General features: G+C 40.0%; 1 protein-coding gene across 2 annotated transcripts in view; it reads right to left on the bottom strand.

Moving 5' to 3' along the window:
- Positions 1–26,925, bottom strand: part of LOC130169344 (ADP-ribosylation factor-like protein 15) — a 100,892-nt gene that overhangs the window by 23,282 nt on the left and 50,685 nt on the right. The gene's annotated exons all lie outside the window — the stretch shown is intronic.

Here is a 26,925-nt window from a genome sequence, read left to right as displayed (position 1 = left end):
TGGCGAGTCCAGACAGAGAGGCAGAGCGAAAATAGCTCAAGGGGCAAACAAGGTAACCTTTTTCAAAAGACGCTTCAGGGGGTGTCTGCCAAGTCCCACACAATACTGTCTGCAGTGAATGTGTGTGTTGCAGTTGTATTGCACTGCAGAACAAAATACCTTAAAACGTCTGGGTGCGTCTTCTTAAAGCAGATCAAATCTACTGAAACAGTCCAAAGCTGCTTATCCGAATGCCAAAAATGCATCAGCACCTCATGTGTAACTTCATATCTTTTCTTGCAAAAATATTGATTTTGCTCAGAGACTGTGACGTTGTTGAGACCCTTACATCTGGAATTACCTGTGAATCCAAACTGGCTGCCCCCCCCACCCCCCACGCGCAACTGTAAGTCCACTCTTTCTACTGCCTACATGAAAACTGTTTAAATGCAGAATGCAACAATCTCTCCACAACAAAAGGTCAGTGAATGTCTGCTTATCTTTTACAAAAAACATTGAATAATGATGGCTGTGCATGCAAACGGATTACCAGACATAAAAAGTTTAAAGAAAGTATAAATCATTGCTTTGCTACCTTAATATTACATTATTACAGGACTAACACTTGTTGATCATTCACCTGTACCATTATTCCATTTTGGTGTTTTTTGTCCTCACTACTGTCTGTCTCATTTTTTCTGATGTACAGTAGTAGTTTGCCATTTGTATCACCTGTAATGATACACTTCAGGGAAAGAGCAAGGAGACTTGGATCAATGTCAATATAGTCCTACATGTGATGAGATCATAACGCACATATGGAAGAATGCAGACCCAACCCTCCCTGCTGGTGCTCTGGATTAAGCCGGACACATAAACATGTTGTATTGAGGTCATGGACATCTCTTGTGTTTATGACATCATAACCACAGAATAAGCCGTGAACACCTAGTACGGGGCTATAATCAGATCTCCTACATGGTAACTGTTGTCAAGAATAAGGCCGAGAGAATAACATTGCCCAATTTACTTGAAAGATGAGTATATCCCTTATAGGACATCTTCATGATTCAGAGTGAGGGCCCCTGTTGTTTGAGGGGGGCGCGGGGGTGGCTGTATAACAAGTCTGGGCACATCCATGCCAGCCAGGACATCCCCATTAAGGGGCCACTTGGTTCTAAAAGTGGAGAGAGATGGGGCATGGGGATCAAATGGCCAGTTGTTTACAAGTTGTTTGTCCACTAACATAGATAAGAACATCACAGACAGGAAAGCAGGTGCTTGGTGTTGCTCTGAGAATAAGATCACAGGAAGAAAAAAGACATGATGACAAAAAAGGAGAGAAGAAAAAAAAAAAAAGCCAAGAATGTGGTTCATTTTTAAAACCACATTCCCCTTCATGTTGGTTTATTTTATTTCTGGGTCGATTAAAATTGTGTCTGGACACAAAGACTATTGATCTGGTTATATTAGGTTTTCTAAGATACCTGAGATGTTATTTTATGTAAAATTAGGGTGTTGCTGAAGTCGCTATAATAAATCATAGATGTGTCTTTGATTGCTGAAATATATCCACAGTCGTATCTTTATTTAAATTCACAAGTAGGCTGCTAGGGTTGCAATGTGTCACTCACTTGTTAAGGAAGTGATATGAGTCCAAAAAACAAAACAAAAAAAGCAGAGAAATGACTGAGGTGAATGATGTGTAGAAGCAGAAGCGGTGGATTTAAGTGCTACAAAGTGACTGGCCATGCCCTCTCTTTGTATCCTAAGGCCAGAGTGCATCCTCTATGAGTCCCCTGACGTGCTCAGGCCTCATTCATGGGTAATGTACCAGACAGAGCAGATTACTCCCCTTTCTTCATTCTCTCCGGTCAGCCGAGGAAGCCCTCCCTGCCCATGCCTTTTCGCCCACTTTCTCTGTTGTCACGTTTGTCAAGTTGACAGAGACGCCACTAGAGTGCCTGAATTTGGAAAGTTCAAATCTGACACAGAACACACCTAGAAAAGAATTTTGGTACTACTGTGGTATTTTAGGCATAAAAAGTCCAATAGACATGAAGAACATAATTTCCAAAACATCTGTACCCTGGGATCAAACATAGTTCTACCTGAGGTCCTGGTCATTTAAGAATACTAGTAGTTGTAACGTGTGGCTCACAAAGAACAAATAGGTCAATGAAATTCAATTCAAACCATTTAAAAAAAAAAAAAATCATAGTAACAAACCTTGCTAAAATGAACCAGGACAGAACTGATATTCCGTGAGTATAATCTGTTCATTTGTTCTCTATTCATAACTTCTGCTCACTGTTCCTCTGAGTGAACAGTTTGGAACCAGGCATTCTTTGAAGTAATGGTTACAACCACATCCCTGAGACTGAGTGATTGCCATCAGTGACTTGTGTTTTCTTAAGTCCTTCAAGAGCAATCTGAAGAGTTCCACGTTGCTTCAGAACTGAGATCAGTGCTGGGAGCCTATGCAGTGTTTACATACACTCACTCATCCATCTCACACACAACGGTGATGGAGGAGTGTTGTGCAATGAGGCATTCACGTCTAGTCCATGGCCTATTTGTCTCCAATGAGCAGTGGCTGCTCAAATGTAAATAGCTGAAAAAATACATTTACTACTTGTTTCTTGACTCATTTGAGTAAGAAATACCACTGCTGTAAAAACTGAAAAAATAAAATCAATGTGTTTTGACATTGATAACTTGTTGGATAATATTAAATGAAAATTACAATTGTTTTACGGTGAAAGTATCTTGAACTTATTTATGTATAGTTTGCATGCATTTTGAATATATAAAGTCTAAAGACCAGGTTATTAAATTGTAAAAGTCATATTCACTTTCTCTTTATTTACCATTAGTGGATGTATCCTAAGTGTGCACAACAGAGGAGGAGAAGAGCTGAACAGTAGTTTCGTGATTTATAAAATGGTAAAATTACAAAATAATGAACCATAGATGCAATATAAATTAGTCATCTTAGTGTAACAGTCCTAAGCTATTCTTTCCAGAGCAAATGTAAAATGTTATTGTCAAAAATTAATTTAGCAAAACATACTTATGTTCTACAATAAGTACAATTGATGGGCAGTGTGTGTTTTATGTATTTAACACATAAGATGTTAGTATGTGTGGTATTAGTATTGGGAAATTTATGATTTGAATCTGGATCTCTGTATCATATCAAAAAATAAAAATTACGATATATGAACTATAAAAAGCCTCAACATTATAAATGCAAAAACAAAAACAAAAACCTGTGGAAGCATTACACCAAAGTGTGATGAAATTTTGAAAGCAACAATCAGCAAAAGAAAAGTCCGCCTTAGCAACAAACACTGTTGGAAGCAATGAAGACGTATGAGAAACTTGTATCCAGACAGCAACAAAGTAAAGCAAATACTGAAGGAAATGGTAGAATCTATTATTATTATTAATTTATTTACAACCTGAGGTTGACAATGGTTGCACTTAAATGAACATTTCAAGCCTCACTACACTTAACCACATAGCAACAAAAATGCTGTTTCTATACTGAGGTCTAATGAAAAAAATAAAAACATCCTTGTATCACTAATCTACAACTTGAACTGATCAGGAGATTTTTCAACCATTCATCCACTGCACTCATATGCAATCTATATCTTTTAGTAACATCGACTTTGATTGTGGCAAATACTGCGCAATCGCTTCACGATCAAGTAGCTACACAGATGGTGCCTTCTCAGGACCCTTCACCACTGACTTGGACATTGGCACTGTTAGAAACTCAAAGCAGACAGAGTGAAAGAAAGCAAAAGAAAGAGAAGAGCTGGCATGAGTAAGGTCCACAGGTTTGGCATCCAGTGGGGCTGGCAAAAACACAGCTAAAGATGGCTGAGTGCATTCCCAGCCCTGGCAGAACAAATGGAACTGTTGTTTGGGTTCAGAGGAGCTGGCCCTCAGAAAGGACACCGCGGGAGGGAGGTGGAGGGGTGGGCAGGCCAGACAGGGACAGACGAGGACACTGGAGCAGGGTGGCAGGGTTGCATGGCTCACACCACCCACATCAACTCCAACAAACAGCATCGAACTGTTCCCAGAGGGGAAAGTTTGTGGAGAAAAAAAGGGCACACTTGGTGGAAGTCACAACTTAAATACAAAAGATATTGTACTGTATACAAAATCATGGAAAGTATTACTGATATGAAAGAGGTACAAGTATGACAGAAAGACACGTCATGACGTGTTGCTTTCTCTTGGCATTCAAACTGTATAGCTGCTGTAACATCAAGGTTTTTTTGTTGATGTTTTCTGAATGAAAGGGACTGTGAAGCACAGGTTGGTGAGTTAATTGAGTTAAAGATGTGGTGAATTTTAGAGATCATTCAACCTTAAATTATCTGTTAGGGTAATACTGGCATAGTATTTTTCTGTCTTCTTCCGCCTCTCCTCTTAAACACTTTGGGAGGGTAATCCAGATCACAAGAGCTGAGGAAGAGCGTCTCATGTGGCCCAGACAGCCCAGGGGACTCGTCTGTCATCCGGCGCGATTAAGACGCAAATCGCACTGGAACAGTGAAACTGCCCAATGCAGCATGCACTACAAACAGTGATGGTTAGGCCTTGAGATGTGTGTGGGAGTGACTTAGGAGGAAAAGATTGTTGCGGGCTGACTTTAAGTAGCAGTTTCGGAGGAAAGAACACTACTGAGGTTGGAGGTCACCTTCCCTTGTCGACTCACTATTATGGACCTTTTGGTCAAAATAGTTCAGGGGACTAAACTCAGTAATAGAGTCAGGAATTAAAAGTTTCCTTAGCATTCACATCTTATGAACTGTAAATGCATAAAAGTAGACAATGAATTCAAGTAAATTTTGTAGGTATTATCACAACATTACAGTATTAGTGTTATTTTTAAAGTTTAAAGCTATATTACTATAGTATATAAATCTGTCGCACACTGAAAACACTAGAATGGGTTTCCAAAGAACAGCTGATCTGCTGAGGATTTTTCTCTCTTTTGCTGGTTCTTTTTCTGCTTTAGTCATTATCATTTTGAAACAATTGTTAAATGATAATGATGTTATTTTTCAATCTGTGCAGTCTTCCTCCTTGCTCTGACTCTAAGAAGCAATGCTCACATACCCTGTCTGCTGCCAGCCATCACTACTTTTCCTTACTATAGCCACACAAGCTGAACAAGTATAAGCATTCTTGTGGCAAAAATAAGTCATTCTCTTCTCTTCTGTGCGGGTCAAATAACTGGAAAAAAAAAAAATCTGTCTTGTCTATTCTTGTTAACAAAACCACCTCCCTGCTCACATTTTGTCAATGGTCTGCGTGAAAACTGAGACATGATCACAATGTGGACAGAATGCAGACAACACAACACAAATACAGTGTGTAAACACAAGTGGTGCGGTTGGATTAATGATTATACAAATAGCATATCCAGACACAGATCACATTGTAGTCCCAGGGTTGTGTGGGCTCCATGTGTACTGGCCAGATGAAAACAAAAAACACATGCAAGTAGACCACACTGAAATTCTTTCTAAATATAGGAACGTTTCTAATTATTTGTAATGAAAACCTACATGATGCAATGCTATCCAACCTATCAACAAGTGGAAATGATGTGAGAACTGGTTAATGGCATACACACTCAGTAAGTAGAAAGCAGTAGTCAGTACGGTCCAGTAACCTCTTTAGCATGATATGTTATCTCACTTGAAGAATGTTTGAGATAATGCTGCGGCTTTAATCATACCCAGGCAGGCTTGTGGTGCTCAAAACACCTGGCTTCGAAATCCTGTCGGTCACATCTCCATTTTTGGTAGACATTTTTCAGTGCCATTAAATGTGCCTTGCTGTGTGTCTGCGGACAGGGTGGCCATGGCTGTTTACCAACTCTGGCTCAGGCATGAGACTGAAAGAATGCTGTTTTGGACAAAAGACTGAAATTCATCAGAAGCCCCAGTGATATTTGGTGAAGAAGCCATATTATTTAATTTTTGCTCCTGTATTAGTACAGTATTACGGTCAATATTGCTTCTGCATTTAACGTCCAGTTGTATAAATGTCAAAAAGTCAAAATGCGCAAGAATGTGGACGGGTGCTTGCTTGTAAATTTCAGAGACATAAAAATCTGGCAATGATCTACTATTAATCTGCTCCATCTTTTTTTCATGCATGTCTTTAAAAGATTCAGGATGGTTAAGTGACCATGTGTTTTAGGAGCTGTCAGTAATACTCATAGTGCGTATTTTGAGACACGGCACTCAGTAAATATCATTTATAGCTCCATAATTAAGCTTTGACGGGGTTGAAAAGCAGAAAACCTTTAAGGAAGAGAAACATGAAATCTGAACCACACTCACTCGGACTGAACAAGCAGGTCTGAATTATACCAGACAGAGTTAGCATTGCCTACCAGACCAACGTTTAAGCCTATTTAGCAAACTTTTTCAAATTCTGGCCTCCAATTTTAGGTTACATCATGTAGCACTGCAGAGCTCGCCTTATCTGCCAAGGGGCCTTAAACTCTAAAGTTCGAGATGCTTGCAGTGTAACAAGGTGTCAGTGTTATGCTCTGTATCTCCAATTGTTTTCCTGTTTATTTTTAATAACAAACTGTAACACGTGATGCAGTGTACTGGACTTCCAGCTTAGACAAAGAGCAGTTTTTATCATTGTTTTTGACCTATTATGAAAAAGGTATTGGAATTATTTTGAGTTAAAATAACTTCAGAAGAATCTGATTCAAAATACTGATATATATATGGATATATATATATGTAAATATGAAAATAATTCAGCAACTAGCTTTGAAGACAGAGATACTAAAACACCACTGACCTTAACTGCTGAATGGACTCTGAGTGATTGGATATGTTAGAGGTTGTGTAGCTTTAAGTAATACAAAAATACTATGTCTTCAGGACACATTAATTTATATAATCAGAGAAAAGCCTCTTTCGCAAACAGCTCCTTTTTTTTTTTTTTTTTAACTGACAGGCACAATGATACAATTTAAATCTCACCAACACGTGTCCCTGCTGTGTGGTATGATTACAGTACTGACAGATGTGCACACAACTTTATGAATCCCAAAAATGTACAGGTGTGCAAAGCCTTACACACCTGCACACAAGCCTTAACATCTGCTTGCCTCCACATCCAACATCAGCTGTCCCTTTGACAGCTACAACAGGTAAAGCCATACTGTTGCTTTACCTGCTTGCCAATGCAGATGAGCACTTCCCACGTAACTACCTCACTCCCAACCTCCCTCTTGGCAGAGCATACCAATTTCCACCTGGATGGTCTTCAACTATGTGCCAAGAGGATATCACGGCAGCTCCATATCCTCTGTGTGACAGTGTAATTCCCTCTGCCCTGCAGCAATGTCTGCAAAACTCAGACAGTTTACATGTTCATGTAGCTACATTGCACTGGGGAAGAGCGCCTTGCCAAGTATTCTGTGCATTCATTTAATTTCTGGCACACACTGTTTAACCCCTCCAACATGAGCTGTCACAGGTGTAACAAAGTCAAAGGGGGAGGTGTGTTTGATCTTTTTTCCAATTCAGCATATGGCAGCCAAAACCCAACGCTCTTGACTGATTGTTGAGTCTTTGTTACATTTTAATATATATTAATTGCCATTCCATTTGAGTGAAAATACTTCATTTTTAATGCTGAGCAGCAATGACTGTACTGAAAGGACAGGGCTGTATCAAGTTCAACCAGACATCAACCAAGACATTATTCAACCCAGGTATGCAGAAGAAATCTGCTATAATTAGGTAATATTGTATTTCACACTTGATTAAAGTACAAAGGAAAGTAGCAAAATACATTTCAATCACTTAGATTCAACATTTAATGAAATCTTCTCAAACGCAAGCCAAAAACTTCAGCTCACTGACAGTTGATGTTTTTTTAATCTGTGATGAAATGCCATGTTTTCAATCACATACAGTAAATTCCAGTAAGCCACATCATTATTATTTTACATTGCAAAACCCTCTGACAAAGTGCCAGTATACTTACAGTATACAGTATATTTACAGTAACTTCGAGTACAATGCCACCATCATTGAAAAAGCTGCTAAATGAATGCATGAAGAATAAACTAAAAACACACTCAAGAGTAAACTGCTAACCTGTTCAGTGACTGGGGAGTGGACAGACATCAGAGTTCATTTACAACTCCAGCAACACAAGCGACACACAGACTCCATGATTTCCATGCGAGTCATCCCAACTCAGTGTATTAACTTACTATTTGAGTTCTGGGCTGCCCCCTATCGGAAAAGTCAAGGCTAATCTCTCCCTGTACATCTGAAGAGAACTGATGAGACAAACACAAAGTGGTCTGTACATGCATGTGTGTGTTTGCATGCTGGCTTTGCTAGATAACATGTCTGAATGCCAATCAGGACTAACAGGACTCAAAAAAAGTCCCAGCTCACCTGATGTCAAGATGGATTAAGCTTTGGATCATGAAACCACAGGCATGCACAATATTTGTAAATGTTTCATAGTGATCAGAGGACTGTGGCTTGGGTTTGATATAGTTTAGAAAATATGCCAAGTCGCAACAGGGTGACTGGATGTTGACCTGTGTGGTTACACATGCACCAGAGTCAGAAAGTTTTCATTAAACTTTGGTTCTTCATATACTTTTTAGAGCCTGTTTGCAGTATCAACCAAAATAAAAGTGAATGTCCCAAAATGTACAAAAATTGCAAATTACTACTACATCTTTTAAACATCTACATGGCTGTCAGACCTTGCCTGTCTCTCACAGTGTGTCAGTTTGTCACACAGCATTTTCCTGTCATGTCTACAGCCAACTAAATGCCTTTGGTAAAACTTGTTTAATGCTTAAGTACAGACAGAAAATCCTGCACAAGGTTTTCTGAGTGCTATGTGAAAACCTTTGACAAGTTCTCAGACAGTATGAAAATTGACTAAAGGATTTTTGGAAATAGGATGTTACAGCCCTTAGAATGAGCTTGACACAACTAACAAACAGCTGAAGGAACAAACAGAAGCATATGTTCATCGGTTTTTTAAACCGATTCTCCATCGTAGACAGCCAGCACCAAACACACCCCACCCCCCACCATCCACCCTCCACCCCAAGCTAAGGCTATCAGACAACTAAAGCTGCAAAAGTAAAATGACCTGGTGACTGTTAAAGCCCTTGGGAGAGTTTCTGTCTGGTTTCTGGGCTCATCTATCAACCCTGGGACTGGATTATATATACTCCAGTTTTCCACAGACCAAAGCCCAGGACTGGCTTCAGATTCACACACATGGCCAGGTCAGTTTTTATAGATGTTTGTGTGCATATATTTCTGAATTCATCTTGGGAAAAAAAAATCAGCATTGATAACTAACAAAAGGAGAAATTATTTCCACAAATTAGTGTGGAAACTACAAAAATCTATCCATTAATTAATGGGAAATGATTAGTTTCAGCCACATAATGTCATTTATATTATGTAGTTTCTGATGTCTGGGAAGACACAGTGGGTGGATCCTCCAGTTCATGTCCCCCTTCCTCTTCCTTCTCCACACACAGACTGGATAGAGCACTTTGGTCCTGCCCTCCTGGCCTGCAGGTCAGCGGATGCGCCGATTACCCGCAAGTCCTTGACACAAGACAAATCTGAGCGCTTTCATCTGTGTCGGTGGGTTGCCCCTCAAAGCCTTGTTACAGGATTGGCGCTCGCCAATTAGCACAATTAGCTTTTGGCAAGCTGCCGGGGGCGTCACATGGCACCAGCTTTGTGCTGATAGTACCTGACAAGCCCGCAGATCAGTCATGTCTGCCATCACAGGGGGTGAGTTCGTTGCTGGTTGAGATGGACAGGAAAATGAAGATAAAGCTCTGGGATAAAACACAGATATGCATGTACCTACAATGTTCACTTACACAGAAAGTACACAAAAATATTTTTGTATAATGTTTAGGGCAACAGTATTTTTAAATGCAGCACCATGCAGCAGTAGAAAAAAAACCATGCCATTCCTGATATGAATACTAATTAATAATGAAGGGCAACTGACAAAATACGACAAAAATGCAGAATGAGACCAAAGCACAAGCAGATGGTCTAATAAGATCAGTGACAGACATTGCAGTCATTACAGACAAGTAACAGAAAGTCTTGAGGAAGTGTCGGTCATGCAATGGACCTGTTATCTTTTATCTTGGTTTTTATAAAACTACACAGCCATATATCTTAAGATGTCATTTTCTTTTTGAGAGAGTTTGTTTGTGAGGCCTGGATCCCTTAATGTTTTATCCAGAATGCTCCGTTGAGAGGCTCCGATGTCAAAGTCTTTTGAAGAGATGAAAAACATTTGCAAATAAAGTAGCTTTATGGGGGGAAATCCAACCCAAGCAAGGGTTCCCTGCCTTTTCAGAGAAAAGATTGTACATGGGTACAGTTTAGGAGGATAACATCTGGAGGTGGTTGTGCCATGAAGGAATGCAGACGCTAAAACACAGGCTTTGTACAGAGTGCAGAGCATCATTATAACAATGCTAGTGTGTCTACTGTATGTGTGTACTGTATACTCAATATAGTATATTCAAGTGAATGGGAAAGTGGTCTCAGACTTTTGGACTCCACTGTAGATGGGAAATTAGCTTGGAAAAAAAATACACCAACAGCAGTATACTGCTGCAGGCCATCACACACAGCCTTACTACCACTATGCAGCAACAACTCTGATAGACCACTCAGTGTTATTCAGATATCTATTTATCAGGACCCATACCAGCTGAATACAAACCTGATGACTTGACAAAACAGCATTAACACAACATCAGAGTGATGTTCTCTGATATGTATGGGCAACTGACAGGAAACCATGAAAGTCAAGAACTAAAGAACCATCATCCTCAGTGGTGCTGAACTCTATTAAAAGAATCTCAATCCTAAATCCAAGCAAAGAGTCACAAAAAGAGAAAGACCACTAAAAACGCTCCAGTGGATGACAATCATAAACATGAAGGCTGACAATAATGATGTACAGGAAAGAGGTGGTATCCCTACAGTATTTTGAATATAGAGGACGGTTAGAGATAGATAATCAGGTCACAACCAGCCATGTTTGGTGATCACTGCTGCCAAAGTCTAAAAGCAAAAAAGCCACATTACGATTCTCTTAATACGCTAAAAAAAAAAAAAAAAAACAGGAAAAGGGGCTGGAGCTGTCCATCAGTTCCCCATCACTGAAGCGACATCTTGTGAGACTGTGTTCTAGCACACCTGCCAATAGAGCTACACATAAAAACACAAGCAATGCCCGTGGCCTGGATACAATTGGTGTGCTGATAAAAGAGCACCAGACGATGGGCAGAAAGATAAGCAGAAGGGGAGGTCTGGGGCACTGACGTTCTGCCACAATACCGTTCTCATTTGCAGCTTTGTGTTTCCTTGGCCCTCTCGCTTTTCCTTCGCCTCATCAGCGTAATCTCTGTGCCTGGCTACACTGACTATCTTAGGTAACACTGCTTGAGATCAGTATCTCCTCTCAAAACAAGAAGCCAGGAAGTGTTCTGTCTGTCATTATCACAATTCACCAAGCACTGTGGTTTTCCTTTTCACATCAAATCCATTCTTTATGGTTTCCTTCCCAGGGAATTTGTGTAACTTCATTTTTTTTTTTTTAAACCTTTCCAGCTGAGGACAGTAAAGGAGAGGTAGACCACAGCATCTGTGTATGTGTGTGTCTGTGTGTGGTGTAGTCGGACTGCAGCTGCATTCTTAAGGGGAGCAGTGAATTGACCACATAACACCATGGTGTGTGGGGGAGTGTGACACAACGAGGAAGGGAGATTATGTGGAAAGGTTTGTTGATGTAAAACACGACTGTTTGATTTCCACGGGTGCGCGCATGCATGCATAAATGAGCAAATCCGCACAGCTGCTCATCGACGGGCATGTTGTTGCGACACACCTTGTCTGACAACACTTGGGTGCATCTGGAGGTCTTGAAGAAGAGACAAGTTAAAAGGACAACTTAATTATCTGGCCTGAATACCAAAGACACTAGAAATGAAAACATTCCCAACTCTTCTTCTCTTCGCTCTTCCTGTCGTGATGTTTCGTCTCCTCGCAAAACAGGTATAAACGTTTGCGATCCACATGAAAGCCTCCAAATCAAAAGTGCACCAAACACCTTATCATCAGTTGTTAATTGCACTGAGGAGCAGTTACAAATAAAGGAAAACACAGTGACCTCAATAAACTGCACTGCAAAACTGTGTTTATGTCAGTGAAACAAGAAAATCAAAGAAAGGAGGCTGCAAGTTCCATCTTTTCTCAGAAGTCATTACGCACAAACCTGGTTTCAAAACAACTTTGTAGGCCTATGAGTTATTCCCTGTAATCAAATCAAATGGACCACCTGAAACAGTCAGCTGCTCCAACCCTTGGGTGTTTTGGATGTTAACCTGCTGAAATGATTTTAAACTAAGGAGACTGCTTGCGAAATAAGTCACAAACACTGACCTCATTCAATGTCTGTTAGAGGAAAGAGTGTATTCAAAATGCACTGTACTCTTGATCCCCAGTACCTGATTATCTTTTTGTCAAAGCTGTTTTTTGCATCAATAATTCAAGATAATGTGAAAATCTTATGGCCCAATAGGGTCAGGTCCATGATACGTAGTTACTTTTATACTTTTATAATCATTGTCTCAAACAACGTAAAAGGTTATGCCACATGTCCTTTCCCTTGTCACTCCTGTTTTTTCTTAAACAAACATCCTAACCTTGATTAACATATTGATATTGGCTGGCTGCAGTTGGTTGGCTTAGTTTGGGCTTATATTTCAGTTGACAATACAAAATACCTTGGAATCACAACAAAAGAACTGGCCATAGTATGCACAGAAGCCAGAACTGCTACTTATGGACTTCATGTGTCTATGGCAGATTGCATAGCAACCCGAGATCAAAATGAAATCTGGCGGTTCAAATCATCTCTGGAGGTGGTTTAAGAAGCATTCCAGCCAGATGTTGAAAAGGTGTGAATGCATCCGTCTACAAGATGCACACGTAATCTTTACTCCTCCCATGGTGTAACAACATCAGTGAGAAGTCTGTGGACATAGCCACTCACTGTCTGATTTTTGTTAATACATCCATGGTCTGTCTCCACATTTTTTGCGGTAATGGCGGCTAAAGTAAACTTTGTCTCACTCAAAGCTCATAAACACGATTCATTCATGTGTTTGTGTTGGACTGTATTGTAACTAAACTGTTAAAGTTCAGAATCTATTTTTCTTCTGGTGTTATTGTCAGTCTCCAAACAGCTTCAAGTTAACACTTAAAATTAACACAAATTGAGCATAATTGTAAACCTTTATCAAAGAAGGAATTCGCACATAAGTAAATACACAGCTCTTAATGACAATATTCCCCACAGCCCATTGTCAGTTAGCACCATCATGACGATATGGACAATACTAATGGTTTAGTGTCTTGAGTGGTTTAATTGTGGTGCAGATATATGTGAAATGGTGCAGTCTGGTTGTCTTGTCACAACATTCAGTTTGAGCCCTGAAGACAGACACAGCGTTATCCTCTTATTGTCATGGAGAATAGTGCCTTGGAGACTTGAGGCACAAAGGCTGGAGGAAAGTTAGCCTTAAATCTTCTTTGGGGATAGAGTTAGACATTTGCATGATGGAAGAACATCCTCAGAGGCAGGCTTCATGTTCAGCCACTGGGGTTAGGATAGAAAATCACCTTTATGCCAGCTGGATATCAATGACTTCAGTTGTACATATTTTTGTGCCTTTTTGTTTTATCGGGTATAATGATACTACAACAACAACAAGTACTACTACTAACAGTGATAATAACAATAACAATAATACTACTGCAGCAGCAAGTGCTTTGAAAGGAAGGAAAGAGAAAGAGGGAAAGTAGGAGAGGAGGCATATTTTATGATGCAGATTAGGCTACACCAGGAACTGCACAGTAAGAAAAGTACAGAAACCACAGGCTTGTGCTAGACAACAAAACCCTATCTGCGCCTCCTTGAGCGGAAAAACACCCCCATCACTTTCCCCACAGCATCCTCATTCTCTTGGTAGTTCCCCCAGTCAACATTCACCCCTGTCACCCTTCCTCAAAAAATCCTTGAGGAGGTCAACTGAGAGATTAAGAGCCTTCAAATGGGGTCATGGAGATCAATGATCAAACAGAGAACCAGGCCCAGCCCCCACGCTCCCACTCCACCCACTTTATTTCAGGAAGCTTGATAATAGAGACAAAAAGACTGGCAAACAATTACTTCCCTGCACCATGACCCAACCACCCTCTTAATCTCTGGTGGTGGTCTCACCTATAGCTGTCACTGACAGTCCCACCAATCGGTGATCAGAACATCTCCATTAACTGGGTGTGAATCTCAGAACAAAAATAGTAAATACAAGTTCGCTCCGGTCAGCTTGTGTTAGCAGAATTACCACTGACACTGATAAATGGTGTGATGAATGGATGCCATCCAACAATATAATAAATATTGTCTGCAAAAGACAATACTTTTATTTTACTTCATATTTTATGGTGTATTATCACAACATTGGTCCACACAGTTTGGATTTGATAGAGTTGTCAAATTATTAGACAAGTAAAGAAACTAAAGCAAAATAAAGACTGACAAATAAAAGTGCCCCTCTTCACCCTTCACAGTGGGTCCCTTGGTAAAAAGATTTGGTAAAAACATGCACTCACACCTGTCATACAGTGATCTGTTCCATTTCTCCTGTTGTGCAAGTGCTCTCTGATTTCTGTTGTGTGAATCCAGAGGCAGCACACACGCACTGGTCAAATGAGACTTCTTACATTGGAAGAAAACTTTTGTTGGTTGTGGGTTTTCCATCACCGTGTGAGCCACATTCCTGTAGACCACAGGAGAACAGAAAGTGGCTGCGGAGCTGCAGGGTTGGTCAGGTTGCTCCCTCCAGAAAACACGCCTTCCAGTGAGTTATAGGTTTTCATACGCTGGAATAGGTTCAACATTTTTAGAGGTAAAAGCGCAGATACTTTTATTGGGAGTTTAAAAGTGAGGAAAGATCAGCGATGACATGGAAAGCGATCAAAGATTAAATGACACAAGGTTTGCCAGATCATAAAGGAATTACCTAGTGGGTGCATGCATTACATAAAGCTATGCATACAGCACTCGAGGTACAGAGGTGTATCATTTATTACTAGGAGTACACATTTTTGACAGAAAGTTCTCAGAGTCAAGCAACTGTTACAGTTTATAGCCACTATTTCACCACAATGTGTAGAGAGGAATTGCATGTCAAGCTTGGGGTAAGCACGGTCAGGCAGATGAATGAACGCAGATGAATGAATGCTAAAAAAGAGCAAGAAAAGGAAGTGGTGAAAGTGAGAGAGGGCAGGGATTTAAAACTTCCTGTCTCTGGTGCTTTATCAATTAAACTGATAGTATTCTGACACTGCAGTTGTGGGAAAAGACGAGAGAAAGTGAACATTTATGAAGACACTAGCATACCTTCCTTTCCACAATTCCAATTTTAAGGTGCTAAAAACACCATAGTCATGACACTCGCTGTGACCTTTAAAAGGCTCAAATATGAACACAATTTGATTCAGATTTTTTCCCTTTAATACCTGGAATCCCGCTGTAGCCTTATGTGACAAAATGTTACCAAAAGTCTAAGTGCAGAATAAAGACTCAACGAAGGAAACAAAGGATGTGACAATGCAAGATGACTAAAAATTTGAAAACAAGATCCAATAAAAACTGAATGTGAACGTGTAAATGAAGAGTCAAATTCAAGGCGATTGGCCAACAGTGACTTGATCTATGCAGTGCAGATGCAAAGTCTCACTTCACCACTCATCAGATGGCATTTCAGGATATGTGTAATGCTTTCTTTCACTGTCTATCACCCCCTCTCAGTGTGTGTAAGTGTGTCTCTGACACATTCATACATACACAGTATGTAAGTGTTACAATGTGGAATATAGATACAGACCTGTTGTCTCTATCTATATATCTTTATGTGAATGCAAAAGGCCACAGCACCTGGTGACAGCGGTCCTCACAGTGGGATTTCCACTCTATGCTCCATTGGCATAATCCAAAATTCATCTTGTCATTCACCATCTGTACTTCAATGATTATATCAACTTATAACTAAAACAAAGTGATTAAAAAAAAAGAATGCGTATTGATAGTCTACAGTTGTGGGCAAGCACAGTGATGGTTTACAGTAGGCCTCAACCTCTAAGAGGCTTGTTTATGCAGGCCTTGACAACAAATAAGGAGATGTTCCCAGCTTGGCTTGTGATTGTGTCAACAGCGGTCAACAACCAAGAGAAAATATTGTTTTTGTGTGGAGAATTTTATTATCTAGGATCAGCCGAAGGCAGAAAACATGGCATATATGAAACAAACAATGTCTGTGTCAATGTGCCCGCGTGTGTCTGAGTGTATGTGTGTGTCTGCCTGTCTGTTTCTGTCAAAACATGGCAAATTGATGATTAACGATTGTCTGCATGCTGGTCTGTGAGGAGGGGAAGATTTGTCACTGTCTCTGCTACAGTTGTCTTGATTTTCCGGAAATTGAGGCAAAAGATCTGGAAAAATGTTTAAAAAAACACAATTTAACAATCAACACCAACCTTCTGTAATTCACTTTATTGTTTTCGCTGGTGGGACACAGAGAATGCCCTACAAGTGTATGACGCATTTGAGTGGCTGCTGGTCTGTGCGGTGTAACTTTGTCACAATGTATAAGCCACATCAGATTTAGCTTTGGTACACTGAAAACAGATGTGCTCCAATTCATACCAGGCATTGTTTTCCTCACAGTGGAATAAAGCATAAAGGGACTGTTCAAGCTGGATTGACTTCAGTTTGAGTGTTTGTGCGAATGAGTCAGGGACTGAAAGTGTGAAGGAGAAGAGAAAGAAAGAAAGAAAGAGACAGAGAGAGTGTGAGGGGGTGCTTTTCCCCGTTTAGTCATCTGGGGACTTTGACCACATTGTTTTAGTGCTTCTGTCTTCAATTTTAGAGAGGAGCCGCATCATGGTTCTCAAGGTTAGATATTGCAGCCTCCCCCTTTTTCCTGTTCACAGTATTTTTTCGTTATCTCTCCTGTCTTTTCTGTATTCTCTCCCCGTTTTCACATAAGCCAGCTCTACCCCCCTTTTCTTTCTCCCCCTCTCTGTGACTCACTCCTGGGCTCCATTGTTTTTCCACTCCTCACGCAGTTTATCATCAGTTTCTTTCTGTTTTCTATCTCTTACCCTGATAACGCAAGCACCAATACAACCAAAAAGACTTCTGCCTCTGTCCACAACACTGACAGCATTTTCTAAAACAAGAGCCCCTCGTGGACGCAGTCCATTAGGCCCGGCCATCCAAACAGACCTGCTTTGTTGAGGTGTTATATCAACAGGGTGACCTCCCCTCCACTCCTCCCCAGCTTCCTTGGGCCCCCCAACGGCAGGAGATTGATGTCAACAAGGAATTTTGTCCCACGTTTCCTTCTACCTCCTCCAGACCCACCCTGATCCTGAAAAACACTTGCACCAGCACAGAGGGCCCCAGTGAGGCCTTAACAGGCCCGCTGAGCTGTATTACCCCACCGCCACCTTCTCTCACCCCACGCTCTAACAGTGCCAGAAACACCTTTGGTCACTAACGTGACACCGTAAACAAGGTCTGCCCCAGAAAACAGCACTAGCAGTTGCAAGTATGTGTGTGTGTTAAGGAAATGAGCCACCTTGTTCTGTCAACAGAGTGGTTGCTGTGAGAAGAAAGCCAACATGGAGACGTCATTTGTGTATAGTGTCATCGCCAGAGGAGCTGCCAATAGAATTCAGACCAACTAAATTTGGGCTTGTTTCATGGGTGGTGCTGCCAAACATTCACAAGAAGCAAGAACCTGCAAGGCAGCTGCTGTCTTTGGAGGTTTGCAGAGTTAAAATGTAAACTGTCGCAGGAGTCAGGGGTCTGCAGCGGGACGTTTGCAAAATCCAATACATGTTCCAATAAACCCCACATCAATACATAATTTCATTCATCTGTGGGCCTAATCTAATTTTGCAATCTAGATCACATACAGACCTTCAGAGACAGACACATTATAATGCTTCCTCTACAGGCTTCTATCCATGGTTGTAACATTATACACTATATAATGATTGTTCAAGAGAATGTGCCCCTTCATATTTACATACAGGATTTAAATGTCATATTAGTTGAAAACTTCAAAGTATGTCATCGGCAACTGCAGGCTTGAGACCTTTGTGATGACAAAAACATCAAAACAAATTATGAAACAAAGAGTTAAAATTAATATAATGTGCCTCTTCCAGCTTATAAAAATTAACCATTTTACTATGTACTCCAATAGCCACACTGTTAAGAGGATTAAGCCCTAAGTTACTCTTATGATGCTTTGTTTTACTTTAAGCAATTCAATTTTTGTTGGGAGGGATTTCATCTTATGTGCCCAGATATACTTCTGGGAAAACAAAGAGAATGAAGACAGTTCCCAACACTGGAGTCCCCATGAAACCCCCTTCAAACCATTGAAGGGGAAAAGTGAGGCAAGACCTGCAGCATTATATCCATGCATCAAGTATGGTATATACAAAACCTTACGTATGACTTCTTGTTTTCATTTAGAGTGACCTGTTGAATAAACATTTAGACATGCTTTAATCGTTTAAACATTTTAAAGGGATCACTAAGGATGTGACCAGACTGACTTTTCCAGAGCAAATTGTTATGGCGGATCAAAGGTTATGACTCTAGTTGAAAATGTTATTTTCAGCGCGTTACAGATTACAGTAATCTTGAACATTATTACAGCCTTTACTGAGGAAAACAAATCTTATTTTTATTACCTGTTTTTCTCTAATGTAGTTAGCCATCTTAACAATATATTTTCAGATTAATTGGCCTTCATAGCTACACAATATGCAGACCAGAATATTAAGAGAGGATTGCTTCCACTTCACAATGTAATATTGCTAGAATCATTAGCAGCCACTTTAATTTACCATTTATTACAGTTCAAATTTATGACACAACATTTTTTTTTTTAATTCCCCCTGTCTACAATGCACAGTGTTTGTATACTTGCTCTCTCCTCGCCTGGTGATGATCTAATGAACAGTGCAAAAGCTTGTATGGAGCAAAAGTTTCAGTGAAGTAGCTCCGTTGGCCCAAACCATCTCAGAGCAATGTGCACTGACCCTTTGTAGGAGTTGCTTACTTAGGAAGAAGCTAATGGAAATTCTAATAAATAATGAAAACACACATAGCATACTTGGTATATATGGTGTCTTATATGAGAACTTTAAAGGATACATGTACATCTGCGATTATTTGGGTCGTGTGAAAAGAGACTGTACGACTGATGTAGCCTGTATTGATGTGGGGGCTAGGAAAGCCTCTTCAGAGGAGTTTTGACTAGCTGAAAAAGACTGTTTAGGGCAATAGATGACATTAACTATGTCAGCCTACTTTCCGTGGGTTTAAAAACAGGTATCTTGAAATATAAAAAATATCACTTATGCATGTCTTCAATTTTTAATGGTAACTGTGTTGTATATATGACAACACTGTGAACTCGAAAACATCTTCAGCATAAAATGTCTCATATGCACGTCATATAATATACTCTAATCCTAACCCTTCAGGAAATCAGCTAAAGCAGCTATGCAACTAATTCAATCAGAGGGGTAATTCATAGTGCAAGCACACATACTCTAGATAACCTCAATAAATGAGTGATACTGCACGTGATAGGTGTTTTCAGAAATGCAGTTAGACATGCTGCGCATAGCCTGACACTTTCAAGGTTCACTCTGAGGCCTTGCTGTCGTGCTTCCAACAACCCTGCTGCTGAGGATGATAACGTTTTAGAAATAGGAAGTGGCATATCTTTAGTTGTGCTTTTATCCTTAGCTGAGGAGATGCACTGCACTTACACTGGACCAGCCAGGCCAGTGCTAAGAGTAGTTTGCCACCTGTTTCTGACATGTACCTTGGTACTTTTAGTGTAACTTTCATTTAATATTAAGCGGCTCAGCTCTACAGTAGAGCATTTTGAAAACCTTTATTAATAAGAAATATGAAGACATAAATATTCCCAAACTTCCTGGACACAAACCATACTCAAGTTAGGGCCTTAATGTGTAGTAGAGTAACAAAAAGCTTAGAAATTTAAATTTTCTTTCTGATTTGGAAAAAAAAAAAAAAAAGAACTCTCTGAAATATTAACAAGGTGCAATCTGCAACCAGGGCACATACATTTAGATATACCATCATCACAGCACTCTATGGAAACACACAAAGCCACTTTCAATGAATAAATACCTTTTAATAAGTTAGCTGTTTGTTCTTTTCGGGTCGATACCTGTTTTACATTTGCATCCGTATGTTGTATAAATATTTTTTTTCACAGGACATATAATTCATTTCAATCTTAATATAAACTAATGGTCAAAGGTTTGAGAACACCCACATTTTCCCATATTATATTGAAATTTCAGCTCTTCAAATCCAGCGAATAATCTTAAATGGTACAAAAGCTGCCCAAGGTAAAAAAAATCTAAAGCTTTGAAAGTTAATGCAAACAATTCCTACAGGTGCACCAACTTTTGTTGATGACTTACACACCCTATCTGTCTACACAAAGGCAGTGTTGGAAGAAACTGTTGATGTCTCTCAAATTTCATATTTCGATACTCGTACTTGCCATTTTGAGTTCACACTGACATGTATGTTAAGATGCAGTGTCAGATGGTGCACTCAAAACGGCCAAAAAGCTGACCAATGGCGGCCTACTTTCCATGTCGCATGAAACGGGGAAAACAGGGGAAAAGCAAAACGTTAATTCTTAACTCACATGCGCAAAGCAGCTGGCGGAAAATTTGTCGGGCAATAATCTCAGACATTCATTCATTCAATTCATTTAATTTTCATTGTAGAAAGAACAGCAAAAGTGTGTTTGGCTCTTTATTATTCATTTGTTCTACACCTTATTTTAGTACAATGAAACATTACACTGTGTGAATTTTAGAAAAAAATTTAAAAAATTGAGGCGTTCTAAAAGGTTTGACCAGTAGTATATGTTTCCAAGATGCTAAGTGCCTTACCTGAGGTGGAAGCTCCCCTAAACTGAACTGAAAGTGAGGGAGGGAGAACTGAAAATAAACTCCAGGAAGAGACCCCTACGGATGTTGAGCAAATGTTTGGTTAATGTATAGAGGGTTTGCCCTCTTGCACTCTTCAGTGGTTGAGTGGGCTTACTATTTCCACAATTTATCTATCTTACTTTTGAAAGTGTGACATATGATATGATCTTTTATTTAAGTGCATGTATAACTGACAAGAAAGAGTGTGACAGTGCAGAAACATGAATAAATAGACTGTTATTGATAAGCACAAGCAAGGGTTATTACTTTGATCAAGAGCTTGATACAGAATAGAGGCAAAGAAACAAAGTGTATGAGAGGAGGTGGAGTCAATGATTTCTTTCAGAGTTGGTCTTAAAATGTGGTTTTATCTTAGCAAAGATGACTCATGAGTCACTGAACACTAAGCTCCTTCAGTGACACAGACATGAGTCAGATGATAATATGCATACACGTGCATGGTAACACTCATAATGACTGTGTAATTCCAAACACACAAACGTATTTCAAAGAATATACACACACTTAGAAAACCATGCCAGATGAGTATCTCTTTTTAACCCACAACTGAGTTCGGTGCTATGAGTGCAGCACCCTAGAGATCCTGTCACTGTCTTAGACTCTTAGACTGTTTTCACCGCTGACAGCAGACTTCAAAGCCTTATGTTAAGACTTAAGAAATCACCAGCTCATTACATCACATTACATTTGCTCATTTAACAGACGCTTTAGCGACTTACAAGTGAGGGACATCACTAAAGCTTCAGTGCAATAGGAGACCTTGGTGTAAGGACTAAGAAATACGTCTGTTCAATAAGTGCAGGGAGATCCGGTAAAGACGTGCACCAAAAGTGCATAGTAAGTGCTGGTTAGGTGCACGTGATGTGCAAGAGAAGGTGCTCTTGGAAGAGATGAGTCTTCGAGAGATTCTTGAAGATAGACAGGGAAGCCCCTGTTCTTCATAAATAGACTAAATGGGATGTATGAGGGTGGGTTTTACCCTTTTTTGTAATGAAGAAGAAACTGATATTAGATCTATTACAGTTGGAGTAACTACCACAATCTGCATGTATGGGTTTCTTTTAATGTGTGTTTAATGTAAGTGCATGTGATTGACACAGAAAGAGTGTAATATTTCAGACAAATAAATACAAAATGGATATCACTGACAGCGACCAAAATTCCATATGCTCAATTATGTTTAGCTAATAGACGCAGACACAGTACGAAAGCAGCCGCATCAGTAATAGCATCAGCTACATCAGCCAACCTGATCAACTCACTTCACACAAATCATTAATTGTGAACTGAGGTGGCCCTCCTAACATGGTGCAAAAAAGGCCTTTAGGCGACATCCATCTCACCCCTCCATCCCCATAAGCCAGTCTCACGTGTCATCAGTGTTTGCAAACAGTTAAGAAAAGTCAATACTTCCGGACACTGATGCAATGACGGGTCAAATATAGCAGAGGACACATCACGCTAAGACTAGTAGGAACGTGTGGGCAGTCCACAGACTGGATTAATTGGTGACGTTTTGAGGGCCAACAAAGAGACCAGTGTTGTCGGGCTTAAAGAAAGCAGCTCCCATTTAAAATATCAATAAGATTAGCGGGTTTCCATGACTAAAGCGCCTTGTGCTCATGTACCACCAATCAATACTAATTAGCTAAACTAAGTTAAAATGATTCAGGTGGAATCATAGGTTTGTCTCAAATCATTCAGTTTGGGCCACAGCAGAATCTGGTATAGAACTTATCTCTCTATCTTTTCCCTCTGCAGAATTCAGATGACTGACGAGCAGCAGTACTGGTGGTTTAGGCTAGGAAATGCACATGGTCCTCTCTCCAGGCTTCCATCTTATTATCCTTCAGAAACATTAAATAGGCCTCTGCAGATGATGCATGTGTATATGTTTGTGTGTGCATGTCTGCGGAGGTGATTTTGTAATTGAGCAGGAAAGTGAGGTTCCAGGTTTTTGAAACATGAGTGAATACTGCACAGGGAATGGTAGACATAACATCCTACTCCAAGAGGCTAGCAAAGGGGGGTGGGGGGGACTACCCTAGTTGTGCTGTATTTTATTCCTGCCTCCACCAGCAGTGATTAATTCTGTCCTGAGGGGAGGTGGTGACATGACCTACTACTCCATGGCTACTACATGACATTTCTACTATCTTCTAACTATTACAGCCTGACTGTTGGTGGAGTGGCAAATTGTTATTTAACGAGTTGAACAAAATGTTTGTGCTTATGGGGTTTGGCATTGTTTCGGTGCCGGTAAGATGCTCAGTCAGAAGTGCATTACCTCCTATTCTGTCAATATACAGAAAGAATTTGAAGAGCAAAACCTGCTCAGCACAATATGGAGTCTGCCGCCCTAAGACAACTTAGTCAAAAAAAAAAATGGATGGGATCAGAGTGAGGATTTAACTCAGTGCCCTCTAAAATTACCCAAAGAAATTGAGACATGGCACTCAAAGAGGAATAAAACATGAACTCAAAAACATCTGTGATCTATAACAATTTTTCTTAAGTGAGACACCGATATGTGTCCTAAGATAATCTAGAAAAATATAGGGTAATAGTCAAATATTAAAAAAATCACATTTTCAGTTTTCAAGATTAAATGCCAAACATTGACTTGCCAAAAAGCAAGTAACAATAGAATCTATGCTTTAAATAAGGGGGAAAAACATACAGGCAAATACTGTGTCCCACAGCCCAAAAGCTGTTTCATGGATCATTTACCAAGAAGGATATAAAGCAAGCATCTTGGAAGCACATGCCCTGTGTGTTCCCTAAGCCTGTGAAACAGATGAATGTATTACCAAAAGTGAGCTGAGATTGGAAAATCCTGCAACATTAAAAACGAAAAATAACAAAATAAAAAAATCAGACTCCGCACTGATGATAGCCAATTGTTATGTCGGATATTTATGTGAAATATCCATATTTTTAACTGCTGGTACAATTGTTTGTTGATAATACTTCAGCTCTTGAGCATTTGATTGGAATAAGAATTTAACAAATCATGTTGGGAATTGAGCATTTAAAGGAAGGACAGGCAATGCTGAAAGATCAATTTGAACAATTCTACAAACTTGTATACAGGAGCAGGTTCATCACAAGAAATGTGGTCCCAGGTCAGGTGGAATATGACATCCTGCTAGCATGAGTTGACCCGGTGGGTCTCCTCTGAGCTCGAAGTGCCAGAAAACCTCCACCAAGAGGTGTCCGGGCATGCCATTAAGATCCCCAAACTAACTTCACTGAGCAGTGGTTCCTCCAAGCACTTTCTGGAAGTTCAGTCTCCTTAATCTTGTTCCTGAAGGTCAGCCAAGACACCCTGCTAGAGAAATGCATTTTCTTCCACCTCATTTCTGTGATTCAAGTGTAGAAAAATGGTCCACTGTTCCACAATCAGTGTGTAAATGCTCTTGTATCTGTTGTTCAATAACTGGCTGAAGCCTCATTTCCAGCACCTTGGCTTAAGATTTTCACAGGAGGATAAGCAGTTTAATATCACAGTAACTGAAGAACATTGTGTCGCAACACTGTCAACCAAGACAGCCCAACAACATAACAATATTTAGAGCCTTTTGTCTTAAAACTTTGCATGAGTTTCTCAATGTGTTCCTCCCACACTGCTCAGTAATATCCCCAGTTGAGCTAAGCAGTCCTCCTCCCCTGCAGAGAGGAAGCTCCTATTCCTCCTTGAGTCTTATGACGGTTTGCCCGAACCTTGTAGAGGCCAACTAAAAGTCTGTCTTCATGAACTCCCCAAGCTCCTTCCACACTCAAGGTTTTGCTTCTGCAACAACAGAAGCTGCAGTCCTTGTGAACTCCAGATTCTTGTCTGCTGATTCACAATTCCCTAGGGCAAACCAAGCCTGAAAACCTTCCTTCTTCAGCTTTACAACATACTTCAGTGATGGTGCGCTCCAGCAGGTAATCATGCACCGAAAACCTCCAGTCACAACTCCTAGAAGACAAATCAGCAATGGAGGCTTTGACCATGGCACACTAGGATATCGTGTCCTCATCCTCCACTGAGATGCTAAAATAATTTTACCAGAGGTGAGAGTCGGAGACTTTGTGCAAAGGGGCTTCAGCCAGACAACTGTACATTTGGGCTTAGTGGATTTTGCAAAAGCAATGGCTTCTGCCACCACTTGATCCAAATAACAACCAGTTGTTGATCGGTTGACATCAGTATGCTAAACGTGGCGCACATTATGAACAGCTCATGACTAGCACAGAAGTATAATAACAAAACTCTCCTCAGGTTCACATTGGACAGGATATTGTGCCCAATCAACCCCCTCATGGCTTCTCAATTATCACCCACACAAGTCTTGAAGTCCCCACACAAAAACATGGAGTCCACTTACTGTCCCCTTACTTGAACGCATCCAAAGACACTAAATAGGCTGGAAACCCCAAACTACTGTCCTGGGGGCACAAGCAACAGTCCGGGCCCTCAGCAACATGCTGGGGGGTTACCACCACCAACACTATAACTATTTGTTGCATCTCACCCAAGGCAACTTTGTAACAGGAGATGGGGTTGACCCACATGGCATAGCCCCATGTTATCTGTTAGGGCAGCGCCTTACTATGCCCAGCTGGGACTCGCCAGCAAGCTCTTGTTCAAGGCCTGGCTGCAGGAGGAGGCCTCGGTTTCCGTGTATTGGATGAGGTTTCTCTTTTCCCAAAACATCAATTTATTGAGATCTTTTGATCGCTCTTAGTTTGGCCCCTCACCAGGGACCAATTTGCCTTGGGAGACCTGACCTGGGTCTGCTGCCTCTAACAACACCGCTCCCAGGTTCACAGGGGCACAAACAACACCACCACCACTAGAAAGCAGTCTGTTACAGTCTGTTATCAAATTAAGTAGAGCCCGACCGATTTATCGGTCAGCTGATTTTATCGGCCAATATTGGCCTATCACAGATATATCGGTATCAGCGCATATATTCTCAGATATGCGCTAATATGAAGACTTTTATTAAGAAGCAATAATGCAGTGGAAATGCTCGGGTCAAGTCAAGTTATATAGGCAGCATTTATGTATATTTGATCCATTGTTCTCATTCAAGTTAAGTGTGTATATATATATATATATATATATATATATATATATACACACATATATATATATATATATATATATATATATATATATATATATACATATACATATATATATACACATATATATATATATATATATATATATATATATATATATATATATATACATATATATATATATATATATATATATATATATATACATACACACACACACACACACACACACACAAACACACACACACACACACACACACACACACACACACACACACACACACACACACACACATTTGTTCTCATGTTTTTTTTTTTATTATTATAATTATTCATTTTTATAATTATTTTATTTAATTCCCAGTGAAGTTTACCGTTTCAGTGCACTGATGTCATTTTGGACAATAAAGTTTATTGTTAAACTGTAAAATATCCTGCTTTCATCGATATCGGAATTTTTTTACTCCCTAATATCACTATTGGCCCCAAAAATCCAATATAGGTCGGGCTCTAAAATTAAGAGACTGACAAATTTATAAAAATGATGATGATACACAGTAGTTAGAGCTCAGCCCTGAAACCACTCATTTAGACTCTCTAACAATCATATCAGGCCCCA

This window comes from Seriola aureovittata, chromosome 5 (assembly GCF_021018895.1).
Source record: "Seriola aureovittata isolate HTS-2021-v1 ecotype China chromosome 5, ASM2101889v1, whole genome shotgun sequence".
NCBI classification, from domain to species: domain Eukaryota; kingdom Metazoa; phylum Chordata; class Actinopteri; order Carangiformes; family Carangidae; genus Seriola; species Seriola aureovittata.
The sequence above is the reverse complement of the archived record's forward strand: the minus strand, read 5'-3'. Positions and strand labels throughout refer to the sequence as shown.